The sequence below is a fragment of the Columba livia genome, chromosome 10 (assembly GCF_036013475.1).
Source record: "Columba livia isolate bColLiv1 breed racing homer chromosome 10, bColLiv1.pat.W.v2, whole genome shotgun sequence".
Taxonomy (NCBI): Eukaryota; Metazoa; Chordata; class Aves; order Columbiformes; family Columbidae; genus Columba; species Columba livia.
Genome location: NC_088611.1, coordinates 6,871,425 through 6,889,410, shown reverse-complemented (window position 1 = coordinate 6,889,410; position 17,986 = coordinate 6,871,425). Strand labels below are relative to the sequence as shown.

Below are 17,986 nucleotides of genomic sequence, written 5' to 3'. Positions count from 1 at the left end.
ACAAATCATCAGTTGCAAAAGCAGAATGATTTCTATAATGAAGAAGCAGCTGCTTATCTTTGTCTCACAGAATGACTTAAGCTTACAATTGTGTTGTTTTCCCTGAAGGGGAAACTGTCTTACATGGTTATTGCAACTGTAGCTGGGGGCGGGGGGGGGGGGGGGGGTGGAAGAAAAAAAAAAAAGGCAAGTTTGTCTTTGACAACAGCAATGTAATAGAAGGAACTGTATTTATGTTCCACTTAAGGGACATCAAGGTAATTAGATGCCTTGAGATAAGTTGTCCTTGTGAGATGGGTATCTTGAAGAATCAGGAGGTTGAATCTCATTTAAATATTTAGGCTCTTTTGTGTCCATACTGTTGTGCTTTCTTGCCTTGTCCTATGTTCTTTCCAAGCTTTCTGTGACTCTGTCTGTTACTGGTTATTTTTTTTTTTGTTTTGGGTTTTTTGTTTGTTTGGTTTTGTTGTTAAATAAAGTTTTGAAAGAATAGGAGGAAATATTTTTCCCTTAGTGAGTCTGCAATTTAAACATTTTTCTTTTGATAGTGCATAGAAGAGGTGAGGGGAGTTAATCGATCCTTCCTGTGGTTAGGGCATGTTTTACATGTCCTTGTGTTCCACGTCTTCCACTTGTGATCGGCTCCTGTTTGGTAAGATGTTTAACTGAATAGCTCAAATAAATCCCAAACCTCATAACTAAGGAACACAGTGACTGCTTAACAAGAAATGCTACTGTTTTCCTAATCCTATTATGTTATTTGCAAAGTACACTTGATTTCCTAATTGCTCATGTGGACCCTTTTATTTTCTGTTTGTGCTTTACTGTAAGCAAAAATATGTTTGAAATAGCAAAGGCAAAAAAAATCAAGATGTTACATTCAAACGTGGTGAGCATTTACAGATGTGTGGAAGAACATATTTTTATTACATGATTCTTCCCTATGGTATTTGCTATCAAGTGACTGCCAAATTTTAGCTTGAAATAGGAACAGCATCACAGCTGATAATTTCACTGTTCAAATTATTAGAAGCCTAGACTAAAAAAAATTATCTAAAAACTTATGAAAAGCAGGATTTTCTTTATTTTCTGAACCTTTGGAGTGTGTTTGGGTTATAGCTTTATGCTTTTATCTGGCAGATGTGGTAGCTGGAAACTTCAATGACAGCTGACATTCTCATGTGATCATTTAAATTTGACACCCAAGTTTTTGGGAGGAAAAAAATCATCAGTTATTAATGTTGTTTACTGTAGTTGTGCCTGAAGGAGGCCTTTTCACCTAACCCTCTGTAAACTCGCAAATTCATTATTTGAAAAGACAGACAACTGTATGAGGAGAGGAGAGAGTAGAATTTATAGCTGAGTGACCAAGATAATGAATCACATGGAGTAGGCATGTTAATATTACAGCTGCCTCAATTTGAGATGTAAATTTATTTAGGAGAGGCTCAAATAAAAAGGGAAGGATGCCCTTTGGTAAGGGAACAGGTGAGTGACCATAATGGGTGAGGGAGGCAAGTAAAGTTGATATCAATGTCTTGATAAGGGTATAGAGAGAGATTTGGGATAAATCTACACACTAGGGCACAGAAAAATCCAGCTCAAGGTAGAATGATCTGAGACTGTCTTTATGGCCCTTCTTTAATGGATTTTGCTGGCTGGAGATTTCAAATGTTTTCCTCTAGACAAGGAGGCAGTTTCTTTCAGGGGAAAAAATTATAAACCTCAGAATATCTTGCAGTAGCATCACAGGCCTGGACATTAATGATGCAGATTGTTGGGTCTTTTACATGGGAAGGCTTTTAAAAGGAACCAGGTGCTGCCTTTTTTTCTTTGTTGGCTGTGATCTGTCCATTTGCTTGCTCCTTTGTACTGAAAGTACCACCTCTGGGATTCTTCAAGAGTAAATTGTGTGTGTACGATGGTTATTTTTCATACTTCCATTTAAAGGACAAAAATTTGGAATAACAAAAGTGTTCTTTCTCCAAAGTATTGCCTAGACAAAATTTATTTAATGTTGCATGAGTATCTAGAGTAAGTCACTACCTTCTTCTCGCTCAATACTGTTCTTTGGAAAGTATGTATTTTAAAAGTATTTAACTTGCTACAGCGTCTGCCAGAAATGTTTGATTAGGCCGAGGATTATAAACCCCAATATTTTCACCTGTTTTTTGTACCCTGTTAAAGCAGAATTCAGTAGGGAAATTGGTTATTGTTCCCCTTGGGTGGTTAGGGTTGGTGGGAATGTTTTTATGAACTTCAATCAGATTAAAATTAGTGACTATATTTTCTTTATCCTATCTGTCCAAATTGCCATGAAAGGTTTATATTGTGTTCTGTTCCTATGCATGGATGCATCTAATTAGGAATACTTAATTTTAATATAACTAACTCAGTGGCATTGGAAATTACTTTTAATAATTGACTTTAAAACCCAGTAGCAAAATATGACCAAATGAAGGTTTCCTACTGTGTAGAACTCAAGCTCTTTACCGTGCTGTGCAGTGGGTTACCAGGGACCAAGCTGTAGATTTAAGGAGCTGAAGGTGACAAAGGAGTTTCAGTGCTGTTAGTGACAGTTCCATCCTTTGATTTCAATGATGCAGAATAACTTCATTTAAAAACCACAATGGCTCTAGAGGGATCAGTTGTTGAGCCAATCGGGTGACCTGCTGAGCTGAAGAGTGAAGAAAATCTCCAAGTTAAGCATGCACTTCAGGTGGTCTAACCTGTAGAGGATAAGCATGAGGATTGTCTAAGGCAAAGACTGATAAATTCAGCCATAATTATGGCAGTTAGGGTTAGAATCCTCTGATGTTTTCATAGCAAAGAATAGTATAAACTGTAATGTAAGTTATATGGCCAAGTCTATCACAGCTAAATGTACAGTGTTACTGTCCTGATTTTCCTTTCTTGTGGTTTCACCAGGGGGATTGTTCTGTCTCCGGTTTTGGTACTTGTACAACACTGTTTGTGTGCTGATCAGGCTGCGTGCTGTCCTCCGCACCAGCAGTGGAATAGGCACCCACATCTTGCTCTGTGTGCATTTGACACCTTTTAAAGTGCAAGTCTGTATACCTTGAGCAGTTTATAAGTTTATATTTTCTGCATTTAGGATTTTTCTTTACAAAGAAAGTTGTTTTTTTTTTACTATGCAAAAATTTCAGACTACTATAATCTGAACGGGCAAATAATGTGATAACATGCATACTGTCCTAGCCATAAATGTTCATAAATGCGTTGTTATGTATCAAGTAAGTATGAAAGTGTTTCTATCTCTTTATACATCAACAGTCAAGAGACTGCATTTAGGGGACAGTGTCATATACTACTATTAATATAATACTGAACTTTGAAGAACATTTAATTTTTCTATCAGTGTTCCTTTAATCAGTTTCTGAAACAAAAAAATATTTTAAATATAAAGTTATATGAAAGAGGAAATTCCCAGCCAAAATATTTGTCATACCGAGTTTCCTAACTTCCTTGTTTGTCTGACAGTGATTCAGTCTGGTCGATGATGCTGTCTTGGGTGTAATTCTTGCCCTTTTTTTTTTTTTTTTTTGTTGTAGTTGTTGTTCCTGGTTTCATGTGGTTACACCTGTTGATGAACTGATTCTCCTGGTAAGGGATTTCCACACTGTGACTCAGGTGCAGTGTAGGCAATGTGACAATTACTGGAAGATGCCTGTTAGTAACAGGTAAGTGATATCCACATTTTGTTTATACCTTCAGCTGAGAATTCCAGCAGATTTGCCAAATGTTAAGCACTGTAAGTCCTAAATCCTCCCCTCACTTGAGAAATAGTCACTCTAGATTAGACGGAGTACATATTTCAATGAGGACTCAGAGACCTTATGTGGGTTGAGGAACAAAACATGTAAGCTAATGCTCATGCTCTCTGGGCAGCAGTTGCTGTTGTACCTGCAAGCGGTTTTCTACCTGCAGTATTTCTCTTCCCACTGTTTACTCAGTTGCTTGCTTAGTCTAGAATGGTCTGGCCTTGCAGGTTAAGGATTGTGTCCTTGGACATGGAAAAAAGCTTCCAGAACCTCAACATCTCTGTGATCTAAACTTCTTAGATCTCTGTGAGACTTCTCCTTTATGCCCATGCTTCTTTTTCACCACATAATAAAATGTGGCCTTTTCTATCTCTGCTGCTGGCTGATCCAAGCCATTGTTGACACCTCAGGGTGTGCAGCAGTGACTCTCACTAGTGGCTGGCAAAGTGGCACCAGTGCCATCAGGTTTTTCCCACATCAGGTTAGAAATCTGATTTAGTATTTCATCGAGGAATTCCTAACTAACTCTGCTGTGTACTTTATTTTCTGCTCAAATCTACTTGGTTTTATTAAAATCTTATATTAATTGCCCTGATTAAAACAATATCAGGAAAAGCCTAGAGTAGAACCGTAGAGTCACAGGCCTGTGCTATATGTTCTTGTCATTTACATCAATCTCTGTTTGTAAAACTGATTGCACACTCATGAATTGTCCTGGACTTGTTTTAGTGGAAAGCAGCAGAATTTTTTGCTCCATTTCTGTTGATTCCTGTAGTCTAGTTCACAGACTATCTGAAGGTCTTTAAGGTAAAAGAAATTAAGAAGGACAAGGTTGGTTTGTGTTCAGATGGCTGGAAAATCCCTCCTGTTACTTGCGGACCCCTTTAAGCAATTGGTTTCCCGATTAATCTTGGTCTAGACCAGATGTTAACACACATCACTGAGGAATAAGGACCCAAGCAAGTCAGGGGTTTTTTTGGCCTTACCTGGTTTTAACTCATAAGCTATTTATTCTTGATAAGACAGGCAACAAAGGCAGTCCCCATTTGTGCACTGAATTAATTCCATTTTCATTTATATAATGAGTTATTTTTCATTGTACGCCAAACAGACAGAGCTTTATCCCTCTAGGTTACATCTTTCTGCTTTTCTTTCTGCTCTGAATCGCTGTTGGAGAGAGATCGCAGGCTCTGTCCTGGCAGATTCTGGTGACTGTGCCGTTCTGCAGCGCAGGGTGGCCTGTGTGACATTGGCATCCTGGAGCTGTGTCAAACACACCATGGGTACTTTGTAATTTGAAAGCTAAAACTGAGATCTGCCCAAGTATTTGCAAGCAAGAGCCAAGAGGTAGAAACACAGAAAACAAGACAAAGCCAGCCTTTTAAGCGGTGTCAAGAGGTTTTGTAAAATTTGCCACAGGCAAGATCTGACTTCTTCGTTTTACAAGATGTTTAGTGTTTCTGTGAAGTCAGATATTGGAGATCTCTGCCTTTGATTTTACTGGAAACAGAGGGGTGACTTTATATATAATATGATGGTTTCAGAAGGTTGAGAGCCAAGCATTTCACTGTCCTAGATAAACCTGGCATCGAAAATATGTTTGTACAGCTGTCACCTTTGTCCTTGAAGCTATTCTCTTCTGTGGTTAGTGGGTGTTTCTTATGCGTCTGTCTGATGACAGCTGGGGAAGGGACACACCTTGTGGGAAAAGATTCTTTAAGTCTGTGCCCTTTTGACACTGTTCTGAGTGGAGCAGTGTCCAGAAAACCTTTCTGAGAGAGTTCTTTTCCGAATATAAAATTTTTTTATCCAAGAGCATGTGAAAGGCAAATGTGTAGATCAAAATTAAGTAGCAGGAAGACATTTGGTTACAAAAATGAAAGAACAACTTTTTACAAAATGTGTTTATGTACATGCTAGAAAATGATTCAAAATTAAATCTATATTGTCTAGACCTTTGTGCACAGTTGCACAGTGCAACCAGCTTCCAGCTAGATTATTTGTGACAATAAATTCCTGAAGTGAATTCTCAAGCCTTCCGTATAAGTGGTGTCAACTTCATCTATCAGCAGTAAAAATACAAATTGGTAGAGTTCAAGCAGTTTAGCCATCAAGGAATAAAATCAGAACTAATCCTCAGAATGGAAGAGCTTTTGCCTGTTTATATTCTTATTCTGTTTCTCTTTCCATTTGAGATGACTCCTCAGAAAACTTATTTGGGATACTAATTATGTACCCTTCTAGTGTTCCATGGCCCTATCCTACTTTCTTCTTGTACAACACAGGTTAAACACAAAGCTCTCTGTCTTTGGGATTTCTGCAAAGATACTTTTTTACAGAAAGTAACACCTAGGAAAATAATTATTTGGGACAATTATCTACTTTTTCATTTCAGTGTCCTGGGTTTAAAACTGTTCTATAGTACCACTGTGTGGAAGTAGTGGTTTGGTAAATAGAGATGCTTAGAAATAAGTAATTTTTCTCTAATATCACAGCTACAAATTGCATGGTTGTTTCATATTTTTCTAGACTAGGACAAGCAAGAGAAAAATGTGAATATTCCAGTGATACAGGTGGTGAGTCTGTGTTTTCTTTTTTGAACTTTAGGGTTTTTCTTTCTTGCTTCCCCCCATGCTGCTCTCAAATGCTGTTTATCCATTGACACACAAACAGAAGGAGAAGCAATCATAACAGGATGCAGGGCACTTATTTTCAAGATGATTTTGAGCAGTTGAAATAGCCATTAATTGCAGCTAAGCAGTGGAACTTTTGATATCGCCAGGAGTTTTAGGCCTGGTACATACATTTTTACAAAAGCTAGTATCTGTGTTTTCCCCTAACGGAGAAGGAAATTGATATTATGTAGGGGATTAAACAGAATAATTCTCTTCATATGTGTTTTGGCTGTTCATTTGCAAATGCACCAGCTGTGATGTGTTGGAAATCTCATTTTTGCATACGCTTTCAAAGAACAGTGGCAAGCCCAGGTTAATGCAGTCAGTGCTGCCAACAACCTGAGATGGTCCACATCAGTTTTATTAAAAAGCTTAAAAATGGGTTGAAGGGTTTCACCTGGTGGGCTTTTAGCTTTGTGGTGATTTAATTGATTAAAAAAAATTGTGTGTATATATATATATATATATATATCTTTAAGCCCTTGGTTCTGCTAAAGTCTGGCCTAGTAATTGATTCCATGTAAAACTCAGTATTCATTGCCATTTCAAGTTTAATTTTTGAACATTTTACCAGGTGTATAACCTGCTGCCGTTTATTTGAAACAAGGGTCAAGTTTGTTTCTTTTTGAAGAAAGCAAAGGCATTTTCTGCTGTTCTGGTTAGATAAATAGATATACTTGATTTTAAGTTATACAAATGGCTCAGCTGGCCTTGCTGTTGCATTCTGAGAATTTGTTTTGCGTGACTGGCTGTTGGAGGGCTAGGAAAGCAGTGCTGTCAACTGCTCTTGTCAACTTGCATTCTCAGCCCTTGTTTAGAGTCAAGGGTTATACAGATTAATCATGTAATCATTAGCTATGCTCAAGGCAAGTAGTTAAGGAGGACTCGGATATCACTGGGTAAATAATTGCAGGGAAAACTTGAGCTAATAAAATACCTCTGCTGCTGGTGAGTAGTATGATGTCAATCAGCAAATGTGGTTCAGGTTCCTTAACAATGTCCTGGTTTTCAGCCCTTGAAGGAGGGGTGTGCCTGTTGTCACACACTGGTGACTAAACCTTTTGCAGCACTTTGTGAGGCTATAAATACAGAGTGAGCTATTTTGGTTGCAGTACCTGTGAAATGGATCTAGAGAGAGTGAGAAGGGAGTTCTCTGCTGGTATGAGCAGTATTCCCATCGACACCTGTTTTGAGGTTGCCACCGTGTTGTGTGTGCTGTGCTACTGAACTGCGTTTCTATGCAGTTCAATGCTGCAGAGGCAGCCAAGGCTATTTTGATTTTTCAAATTGTTGCTTCTAAGGCAAATGTTAGCCAGTGAAAGTTTTGAAAGGACTTTGGCACAATCTGGAGGCGGAGCGCTTCCAACTGTTTTGTATAATATTTCAAACAGACCAGACCTGCAATGAAGAACATTACTGTTCTTTGCACTGTATATTGTTTGTGGTCTTAATTGCTGCAAAATACCGATTACTATTTACAAGCTTGTAGAGTGTAGGTCAACACAGTCAACAAGCCTTTTTTGGATGTGGGACTATCCCTAAAGAAGTAAAAGTGTTAGGCAGACATTATAGGTGATAGTAAACCTGGTTAACTTAATGTGCCAGGGTAGTGCTTCATAGGTAATTTTTTTTTTCATAGGTGATTTTTTTTTTCTTTTTCTTGATCCTTTAATTTTTATTTCTAATTTAGTTAGAGTAGCTATAAGGGAGAAAAAGGAAGTAGACTTGTCTCTTACTTTGTCATCTTGAAATGTTCATGCCTGTCTCCCACTTAAATTTAGCCCATCTGCATTCTGAACCTTTTACTAGATTGGCTGCTGCTGTGGGCACAGTCAGGCAAAAGGCCCAGTCAGGAGAACTGGCCTGCAGGGCTGTTTTGTCTTACTGCTCTCTTTAATGAGGTACAATCTTATTACGGGGTGAACACTGCAAGGCTGTTCTGTGAGCACTGATGGGATAAATATGTTTTATGTTGCCAAGGAGAACAAAGGAAAATGTTCTCTTTGTAGGTGTTGAGCCTTGCTCTGATGCTTTCACCTTTGTGAAGTTATTTCTAAAAGCTTCCAACATAGATCTGTGTGAGCGGCCTCTAAATTAAATGCCTGTGTACCCATCTGCAGCTTTAAACAGGTTGTGTACACCTTTAGCAGCTTATGGATCCTGGAATAGAAAAAGAAACATAAACAAGTTCATGTTTTTTACTTGGTCACTGTGCTGTGTTGGGTTCTTCTTTTGGCAATGTTGTATAGCAGAAGCTATACCAGCTGCAAGATGGGAGAATCCTTTGGAGTCTTTTAAGACAGGGGTTATGTCTCTGTGTTCCAGGAACTAATAAGAGGATTTGACAGTTATCCTTAAAGGAATCTGAACTATGGGACATCTGAGGAGAGAGCCAAGGGACTGGTGGGAACAGTGTTCTGGCAAGTGCAGCTGCAAAAACAGAAAGCTGTTTCTCCCTAAAGATTTGGAGGAAAATACCAGTGTTTCCTTTCACAGCAAATCTTAGGATGTGTGGATGGAAAAGAGAAAGACAAGGGAGCCTTTACCTTGCCCAGCAGTATTTCTGAAGGCAGTTTGTTAAAGCTTGTGATTCATATGATGTTATCGTGGATTATTTTTTCTTTTTCTTCTCTTCATTTCCATTCTGGCATCTTAAGGCTGGGTGGGAGAATTTCTCTCTGGCTCTCACCATTTCTTGTGGTCTGTAATAACTGAAACAAAGCATTTGAAACTGTTAATGTTCTTAATACATGAAAAAAAGGCTTCCCCTGTCATCTCTGCTGGAGGCCTGTTACTTCAGGATCCCAAGAAGAGTTATTTCTGTGCTATCTAATGATGCCTTGGTTCATGGTGTCTTCTTCCCTGTATCTCCTTGTAGAGATACCTTTTATGATAATGCAGCTGCATTCAATCTCGCCCTGTTCATATTTTGATACCAAAGTGCTAGAACAGGTATGTACAGTAAAGGAGGGATGGAAATTAGCCCTACCTGGGGGGGCGGGGAACGAGACCAAACCCAAACTTTGAGAGAAATGAATGGTTTTACTCAAGTGCCATAAGCTCTCCTTTGTGTCACTTTGACGCTAAACCTTTCAGAGTAGCAAAATGAAAGCAGGTTTTATTTCTGCTCTCCACAGAATCCATTCCTAGAGGAAAGAAGAAAATGAAAAACAGAAGTGTGTTTTTAAATTATAGATTTCTGAAGTAAAGTGCCAGTGTCACTGACCGTATTCAACAAAATTATTAGCTGGAGGAACAGAGGTAAAAGCAAAATAAAAGGGAAGAATTATGCCTTTTGCCCTTCAGACCACATGATTATTTAAATGGTTAGTTTGGGGCATTTTAAAGCTAGGAATTAAGAAATTATTGGAGTGTCACTAATGTTCCTTAATACCAAAGTCACAGAGGTTGGTTTGTCAGTCAGTGAAATGAAGCCTCTTCATTTTCAGAGGTCCAGTCAGAATGTGGGAGTGAGCTGGTGGTTTTTATCCTATTCTCTGCTGAGAATATTGTCTTTCACAAAACCAAACATGTGATCTAGCAAGTTTAGTACTTTCTGATCAGGTAAGGCTGTGGACTTGGGCAGCAGAGATCACGAGGTTTGTTATAAAACAAGGTACTTAGTGTGCTGTAACTGTACTTCTTACTTGCTTGAATCAGGTTGCCACCGTTTAGAATTGCAAAGCAAGGTGGGTAGAGTTATTTAATGAGCTACTGGCTCAGTTGGCAAACCTGCCCTGACAGTCGGCTCACTTGTTCTCCCCTCAGTTCAGTGACTATTCACATGTTGCAGGGACTGTTCTGTAGTGTTGCTCTATCCTGGGCTGTTGAAACCACCACAGAAAAGTATACGTGTAAAGTGTGTGTGTGTGGTTTTCTTTGTGTGGTGGTGTATGTTGGGGGTTGTTTTGTTTTTTAACCTTGGAACCTGTCACTGGTCCGCTTTACAGCCCAGCTCTATGGAGAGTTGTCCTGGTATTAAGTGACAAGTTCTGTCCATAGCCACACAAGGGCACAACATGACCCAGCTCTAGGTGCTTAAACTGACTGTGCTGCTAATGTGTCATGAAACTATGTGAGGCCTTTACTGAGAGCTCGTGTTTGAGTTTCCATTTTTCAGAGAAGATTCTCACTGCATCTTCATTCAGTCACTGGAAAACTCTCTCTAGAGCTGCTGGAAAACATCTGGAAATCCTATTGTGCCCATCACAGCATCCTGCTGTGCTGCACTAAATTTGAAGAATCCTTTCTGTATCTAGGAAGCAGAGCTTTGAGCTCTACTGTTTGAAGAGGGATGTCTCTCAGAATAATGGAGATTAAAATATGCTACAAGGAAAACTTGTGACACCTCAGATAAGGTATAAATTAAGAAGTAACACCAAGTAGTGGGAATCTGACATTACAGAAGATATTCTATATGAACATTTTTCATATTGAGATAAGTAGGGTCAATGTGTTAGCTGAAATGATAATTAGTGTATGAGGTGTGCTCATGATGAACTGTAGTCTTAGAGTCCTTTTTTGTTGGCTTTCAAATTGTTGCTCCTTAAATATTGAGTACATATTTAAGGGAATCAGGTCACCTATCAGAGTGAATTTTGGGAAGAGTTTGACTATTCTATTTCTTTTATAATTTGATTTGTTGCGGCTGTATTTTAATATCAGGGAGGGACAGTTCCTGTTGTTGATGGCAAGGTGGGTATCCCTTGTTTGGAAGCACCCTCTAGAAGGCCACCTTGGAAATCCTAGCAAAGGCTTAACTCCTCATTCTCTGCAGACTAATCTTTCTAAGCTTCTTTTACAGGAAAGGAAGTTGTTTTGGGCTTTCAGATTAGATCAGTTTTTGTATGTCACATTTAATTTCACTAGGGTGTTTTACATACACAGGTATTTTCCACTCACTGTGCTTCCCAAATAATCTATCCCTGCTGGCCTGATAGTGCAAATCCATGAAACACGAGTCATACTAGCAGGAGAAGTTCTAATCTGAAAATGTGGATTAAGTTGTACTTTTCCAAAGGTATGTATTAAGAGTATGTGGGCTAAAGCTGGTACAGCATTAAGCCAGACACAATGAGGGCAGAACTTGGGCTACAGTTTGGCTACTTTGGTTTCCTGTTGAGCCAGAGTGATGAATACTCTAAGCTCTGCTAGCATCCCATTGTGGTTATCCCAGCATCTGTGTAGGCAGCTGGAATTGAGCAGAACATGGGGGATAGAATACAAAATAGCTCAAGGTGCGCAAGAAAAATACCTTTTGCTTTCAGAGTGTCCAAAAGGCAGGGCATCTCTTTTTGAGTTTTCTGTTTCAGGAGCACTATGAAGAGGCTGAATGGCTTTCTGCTTGTTCTCTGTTGTATAGTCATACAGTTCTTCCCTTTCTGTCTTTTCCCCTGGCATTAAAGAACAGCTTCTTGCTGTTTGCGGAGGTACTAATCAGTGGGTTACATTAGCATGACATTTCTTTATATATAGTGAGAACATTTCACGACATGTATTCTGTTTCACCACACAGAGTGCATCACACAGCATCTGTCTGTTTAAAATGCAATTAAGGACTACAAAACCTGATAGATCAACTGCCTGGGGAAACTAAGTTTACTTTGTTAGGAAGCAAAGAGAGAACATTGTGAGTGGTATGTTCAGAGTGGGGATATTTTTTAAATTTTGTTAAAGGAGGAATAAGTAAACTTCAAGTAAAGCTGAACACCAGCCTAGCAGCAGAACTGTTCTCAACCATTTGGAATGTTATCAGCCACTGTTGGGGGATTGTCCGAGATCTCCAGCACTTCAGTCATGTTTAGTGTCTGATTTAGGCCATAAACACATGCAAATTGACACTCGTACTTTACAAAGTGTAGTCTAACCTTTTAAAGGATTGCTGTTCCCTGCAAGATTGACTAGAATTGTCTGCCCTTCATTTTGTGGTAGTTTTACATATTCACTGGAATAAGCTTTACTGTTCTCATTCATTCTCTCTTTCTCTCCCTCCTCTCCTTCCCTGCCCTGCAAGAAATTGCTTCCACGTACTTTATGGTACTGACACCCTCATCCTTCCATGTTTTTTTTTGTTTAACAGGCTTTATATACTTCATTATGATAATGAGAAATAGTGTAGCAAAAAGACTTGCTTATAACTCTCAGACTCAGCCATTTTCCATGAAGTTTAGGAGAATGGAAAATCCAATTCTGTTTTCTGGAGTCTGCCCTGACGATTCTACTAGTTGCACTTCATTTATTTCTCAAAAAAAAAATTCTTACGAAGAAAAATAGTACTGCTAAACCTTTAATATATCACAAAATTGTTAGATATTTTAGATGAAAGATTGTCTTGTAGTTCAGTAATCTTGATTGTAACATGACAGGAAGCAGATCTGAGATGCTGAACTTATTAGATGCTGAGATGCTGAACTTATCATCAGCTTCAAACACTTTTGGTCGTGTTACGGTGTTTTTAGTAAGAGTAACAGCTGGGATAAAATTTGTGACTTAATATTCTGGCTAAGGTCTAGTTTAGTGATCTCTGTACACATACAGAAAGAAATTTATGAAACTTTTTTCTACCTTTTCACAAACTACTTGTTCCAGCAGACATTTTTGACGCCTTTTAACTTCATAAATTGCCTTTCTGTCTGATTAATTTCCTCAGTTAAGATAGCCATGGATTTTGCGAGCATTATTATATTTTCCTTGTAGAGTCACACACCAGACTACGCTATTTTTATTTGTTTACAGCAGTCATGTAATAGAGAAAGATGAACAGTATTAAAAATTAAAGAATTCTGGACAGACTTCAGCTTTGGTTTCACTTCGTTAACTTACCCTTACTCGTCCTATAAATTGGGTGGCTTGGTGTGGATCTCCTATGCAATCCGTACTTTTTAGCTGCCAACATCTTCAACTGGTTTTTCAAAGTTTGAAGAAATAGGATAGCAAAGAAAGAAGAAAATAAGAAGTTGTAGTCATGGATGAATAGAAGAACGTATGATTATGACTGGAAGGTTATTTATTTATTTGAAACAGGAGTTGTCCCTAGGTACGTTTGAATTGCTCTTCATTACTTATTTCTATTGCTTCATTACTTTTCTTATTTACTTCATTACTTCTTTCTATTACTTTATAAAGCATCTTGAATTAGTTATGAAACCTGTTCTTTAAGGAAAGTCTTTGTACTTGGCTTTCAGCTCTCTGTTTCTAGCAGCTGTGCTAATGGTTTTGCCGAATAAAATGTTTTAGAACTATGCTGCCCTTAAAGTAGCTGAGCCTCTGTATTGAACAGTCCCAGGTGCTATGTTACGTAGCAGGATGTGGACAAGGCCATGGTTAAATGCAGAGTAACTGTGGAAAAAACGTCTTTACTGCAGAGTTGAGAGCACATGATTAATGAGCTGGAAGTTTTGCCAGAGTTGGGCTCTGCCAGCCTGTCTGGTTCCCGCTGTAGGTTACAACACTTTTGTTCGTTCCGTTTTATTGGCACGCACGAGACACCTAAGCACGGTGCCATCGCACCCCTCCTGCTATACTAGGGTTGTTTCAACCGCAAATTACAGGGACGTGACTGACCAAGAAGGGCAGGGCTTGGTCTCTTGTACCTTTTTATGGCATTGCAAATAGCTATGCAATCATCCTGGAGTAACTGTGCAAGAATACAAATTACAGACTAACCCAGGCTGCTGGTGTCTCAACACAAGCACTTGTTTATCTCAGCTTCACTGTGCTAGTGGTTTCACAAGAGACATATGGCCATAAAGGGGATGCTGAAGGGTCAGAGAGGTCTTGTGTAGGTGTAAGGTGCATTTACTAGGGGGTGTTGGAGGTACCAGTGAAATGAGCTACCTCAGAATAAAGCATTGGTATTGTATTGGTGTACAGCAGTTCAAAAACAATAGAAAGCTCCTTCTTCAGTTTGAACTGCAGATGAGTATGGGGAAGCAGACAGTAATCAATGGAAGTTAAATCTAGTCAGAAGAATTATCTGTTTCTAGAAAATGCCAGCCATGCTGTTTCTCTGCTTTGTGATGCAGTGCAAATGCTAAAACGTCACCTACATTAGGGTCCTTCAGGAGTTATTACAGAAGTAGGAAGGAGAGCGTCACAGATGATGGGTGAAAGTTCACATAAGTGGTGAAGTCTACTTGGTAAGGGTAAGAAGTTTTTAAAAAAAAAAAGAAGTCTGACTCACAGGGTACTAGAAACAGTACCAATCTTAAAGGAAACTGGTTTCTCAGATGTTATTGACAAATATCAGAAGACCATGACCTATCATAATGTAGTGATACATTTCTATAAAATCATTAACTGCATCCATTATATAGGAAGGTGAAATTTTCCTTTCTTGCCATAGGGTTAGTTGGAATGAGAAGAACCTTTTCTGTCTCCTAAAGTACAAACAGAAGGGCTGATTTTTCTTCAAGCCCTTGGGAAGATCTGAAACCTGTCCATGAATGTCGGGTAGAATAGCACCAGTTTGATCCCCCTGTGAATGGTGAGAGACTCAACTCAAAGATACAGTGTGATGACACTGCCAGGGATGACTCCTCACTTGAAGTCTGAAGCATCACAAGCCAAACAATCAACTTGGGAAGAAAAAGTGTTGGTTTGGAACAAACCAGAAGTATTTCAAATGACTTTGCTTTGAACCTCCTGGTGAATTCTTTCTCTTGTAAGACTGCAAGCTGTTATAATATGTGCTGCCTGTTTTTAGGGTTAAGACAGCACAAAAGCTTAAAGCATTAAAACTTTTTTACATGGGCTTAAGTTCCGTGGAGAAAAAGATTTTGTCCTCCAGTTTGTGAATAATACTTTGATTTCAAGAACAGACAGGCAAGTAGCTGTAGTTGGAGAGTGTGGGCTTACTTCTGTTTTCATTCAGCTGTATTTTGGAGATGCACGTTATCTTTCAGTTGCATATTGGGATCTTCCTGTACTGTAATGCACTTGAACACACAGAATAATGGAATTTTGCCTGTTTCTCATGTAAACTGAAGCCGTGGAAATTTGAAAGCACAGCTCTTATTCTGTAAATTACCAGTGCATGAAGCATTTTCCAAAACAATTTATAAAGGAATTTGGTATTAATTAGAAGTTTCAGTTAGAATTTCTGGAAATTGGAGAGGGAGAGAAAATGATAGATAATTTAAACACGGTTGGGAAAAATAAAGCCATTTACTACTAGCATTTTGCAAAAATGTTTGAATCTGTCTTTTCGCATCTCAAAGGCATAAATATAGGTCTATTAACTTTTAAAATAGTGCATACATTAATCATCTAGATCAGCAGCTTTCCTGAAGCTTGTGCTGTCATTTGTTAATGCAGAGCTCCTGGCAAGTGTGGGGGGTGCGTTTGCGTGAAGAAAGTTGTTGGTGTTGCTTAGAAGCATACTTAATTCTGATGTGCTTTGTACTGCTCTTTCCTTCTTATGTATCACTGTTTTAAAAACTACATTTTATTTATCCTTTTTGTGAGGAGCTAGCATCAGTTTCTCCAAACGTGAGTGGATCGGGGTTCTACTTAGAGCCTCCAACTTGATTACAGTCACACTTAAGTGTGAGATGGTTTCTGTTGTGGTACTTTGTGAGTGTTCCAGTTTCTTGAAATTATACAAAGATAATAATAATTCTGATGACTGCAATAGTAAATGTATAACTTGTTTGGCTGGAGAGATGGGGAACAAAAATTTCCTATAGAAATGTAGCCAAGCAGAGAGAAGGTTGAGAGATACAGTGATTAATATCATTACTAGAACAATATTATGTGAGGCTGCATGACCTTCAATAATATCAAATGGATTGCCTTGACTATGACATGATTATGTTTTAGATCTCTCAGTCCCCAGTTTCTCTGTAAAAGATACGGGTGTATTGTCAGCAGTTCTTAGTCCATTCCGGTTACTCTGGAACACTTCAGCAAGATTTTGCCAATCATTACTATGGGAGATGGTCTATTTTAACTCTTAGCTGAGTTATTTTTGAGAACAGGCATCTTTTAAAGCACAAGTTTTATGCTTTGTTACTATTCTCAGATACTGTTTTTTGTAGAAGTCTTTGTAGGGCTTTACAAATGCTAGTTCAAACTCTAAGTAACTTCTCTATTTATTTAGAACTAAAGATTTGTGGCAAGACTAGCTTTTTTAGGAGCAAATGTATATCTTTCCTTAAAATCAGCTATTCGGCTGCTGTGTGAGAGTTGAGCTGGCCCCAGCTCATCTGGCTGAGTTGTGGTCTCCACACGTGTCCTGTGTTTGATCGCTGCTGTCCAGCTTTTTTGGATGTTTACAGCTATTGCAGGATTTTAATACCTACTTGTGTTTCTGTTCGCTGCCTGTGCCTTCATAATAGCATGTCTCTCCTTGTGACTTTTCAGGACTGTGAGTGGTCCATTCTGTGAGTGTCTTGTGATATGCTGAGATTTTGAAAAGAAAGATGTAACAAAGAAAGCCAATTAAGGCTTTTTATCTGAAAAATATTTCTAATTTCAATAATAAAAAAGCATGTTTGAGTCTGCATGTAGTTCATATAAACTGAGAAGGAAGAAACACAGGTGTTGTTTTCATTACCTGCAATTTATCATTGGATGTTAAATCACTACTATATAGCAGCTCCAGACGCTTTCTTGGTAGGCCCTACAAACTTCCTTTTAAAACCAATGTTTCTGCATCTTTTAAAGTCATTAAAATAAAAGGCAACACCAAATTTGCTTGGCATACTTGTATCTTTTAATGTAAATCAGATTTTTTTCACCTTCCTGACTTGAAGGCTGTGGGATTGTTTCCAAACGGTCTGATGCTTTAAGGGTCAGGAGCCTTATAAAGAACAAACAAGAGACTAAATTTTGCTTTTGCTTACACTGGGTTCATGCCAGAATAACTCAACTGATGTTACTGGAGTTACTTATCCTTGTGCATATCCAGAGTAATAGAATAAACTGAACTCTTATTTTGCTGCAAGGAGAACAGAAAGTAAGAAATGTACTTGTCAGGTGATTTTTCTCTTGTTAAGCAAGGCAACAATGAAACTGCTCTTATGTGCTGGTTGTGCTCTGCCTTTGACTGTAGTTGTCCTGAATTTGTGTTGGTGTTCCTTGTGAATACCAAGACCTTGGAGTTTAAGGAAAAACTCCAGAAAAGCGAGTTGGCATGGCTAAGATTCTTCTACATTGTGGGAAAACATCCTTAATGAACAGAACGGATAAATCCACTAAATCACAATCTTGACAATCGCTTACTGTTCATTCACATCCATTTACTTTGACAGCAGCATTATCTTGAACAGAGGAGGCTGTTTCTTGGTTTATCTTCATTCTGGTGCTTTTTATAGGATTTTAAGCAGTGGTTTGTCCCATGGTGCAAGTACTTCCAGTTGTGACTGGTTCATAGGTTAATGTTCCCAGTTTTATACCAACCCCTTGAAGCGGGTCCCAGGTGACTGGCCACTGGAGTTGCAGCACCACAATGTGTAAGTGCAGCTTCTGCTGTCACCGCAGTTCTGCAGTAGAGTCTGGGTGTGAACAAACAAAATCAAACTGTAGCAT

At 38.7% G+C, this 17,986-nt stretch overlaps 1 protein-coding gene across 9 annotated transcripts in view; it reads left to right on the top strand.

Annotated features, from left to right (window-relative positions):
* RFT1 (RFT1 homolog) overlaps positions 1–17,986 on the top strand; it is a 77,938-nt gene that overhangs the window by 16,094 nt on the left and 43,858 nt on the right. For 8 of the 9 annotated variants that reach the window (XM_065075163.1, XM_065075161.1, XM_065075160.1 and 5 more), the window contains exons 1-2: positions 605–3,068; positions 3,573–3,701. The gene's annotated coding sequence lies outside the window, so the exon portion shown is untranslated. Of the gene's footprint in view, positions 1–548; positions 3,069–3,572; positions 3,702–17,986 lie in introns of those variants that run through there. The other variant, XM_065075157.1, reaches the window with a different exon arrangement.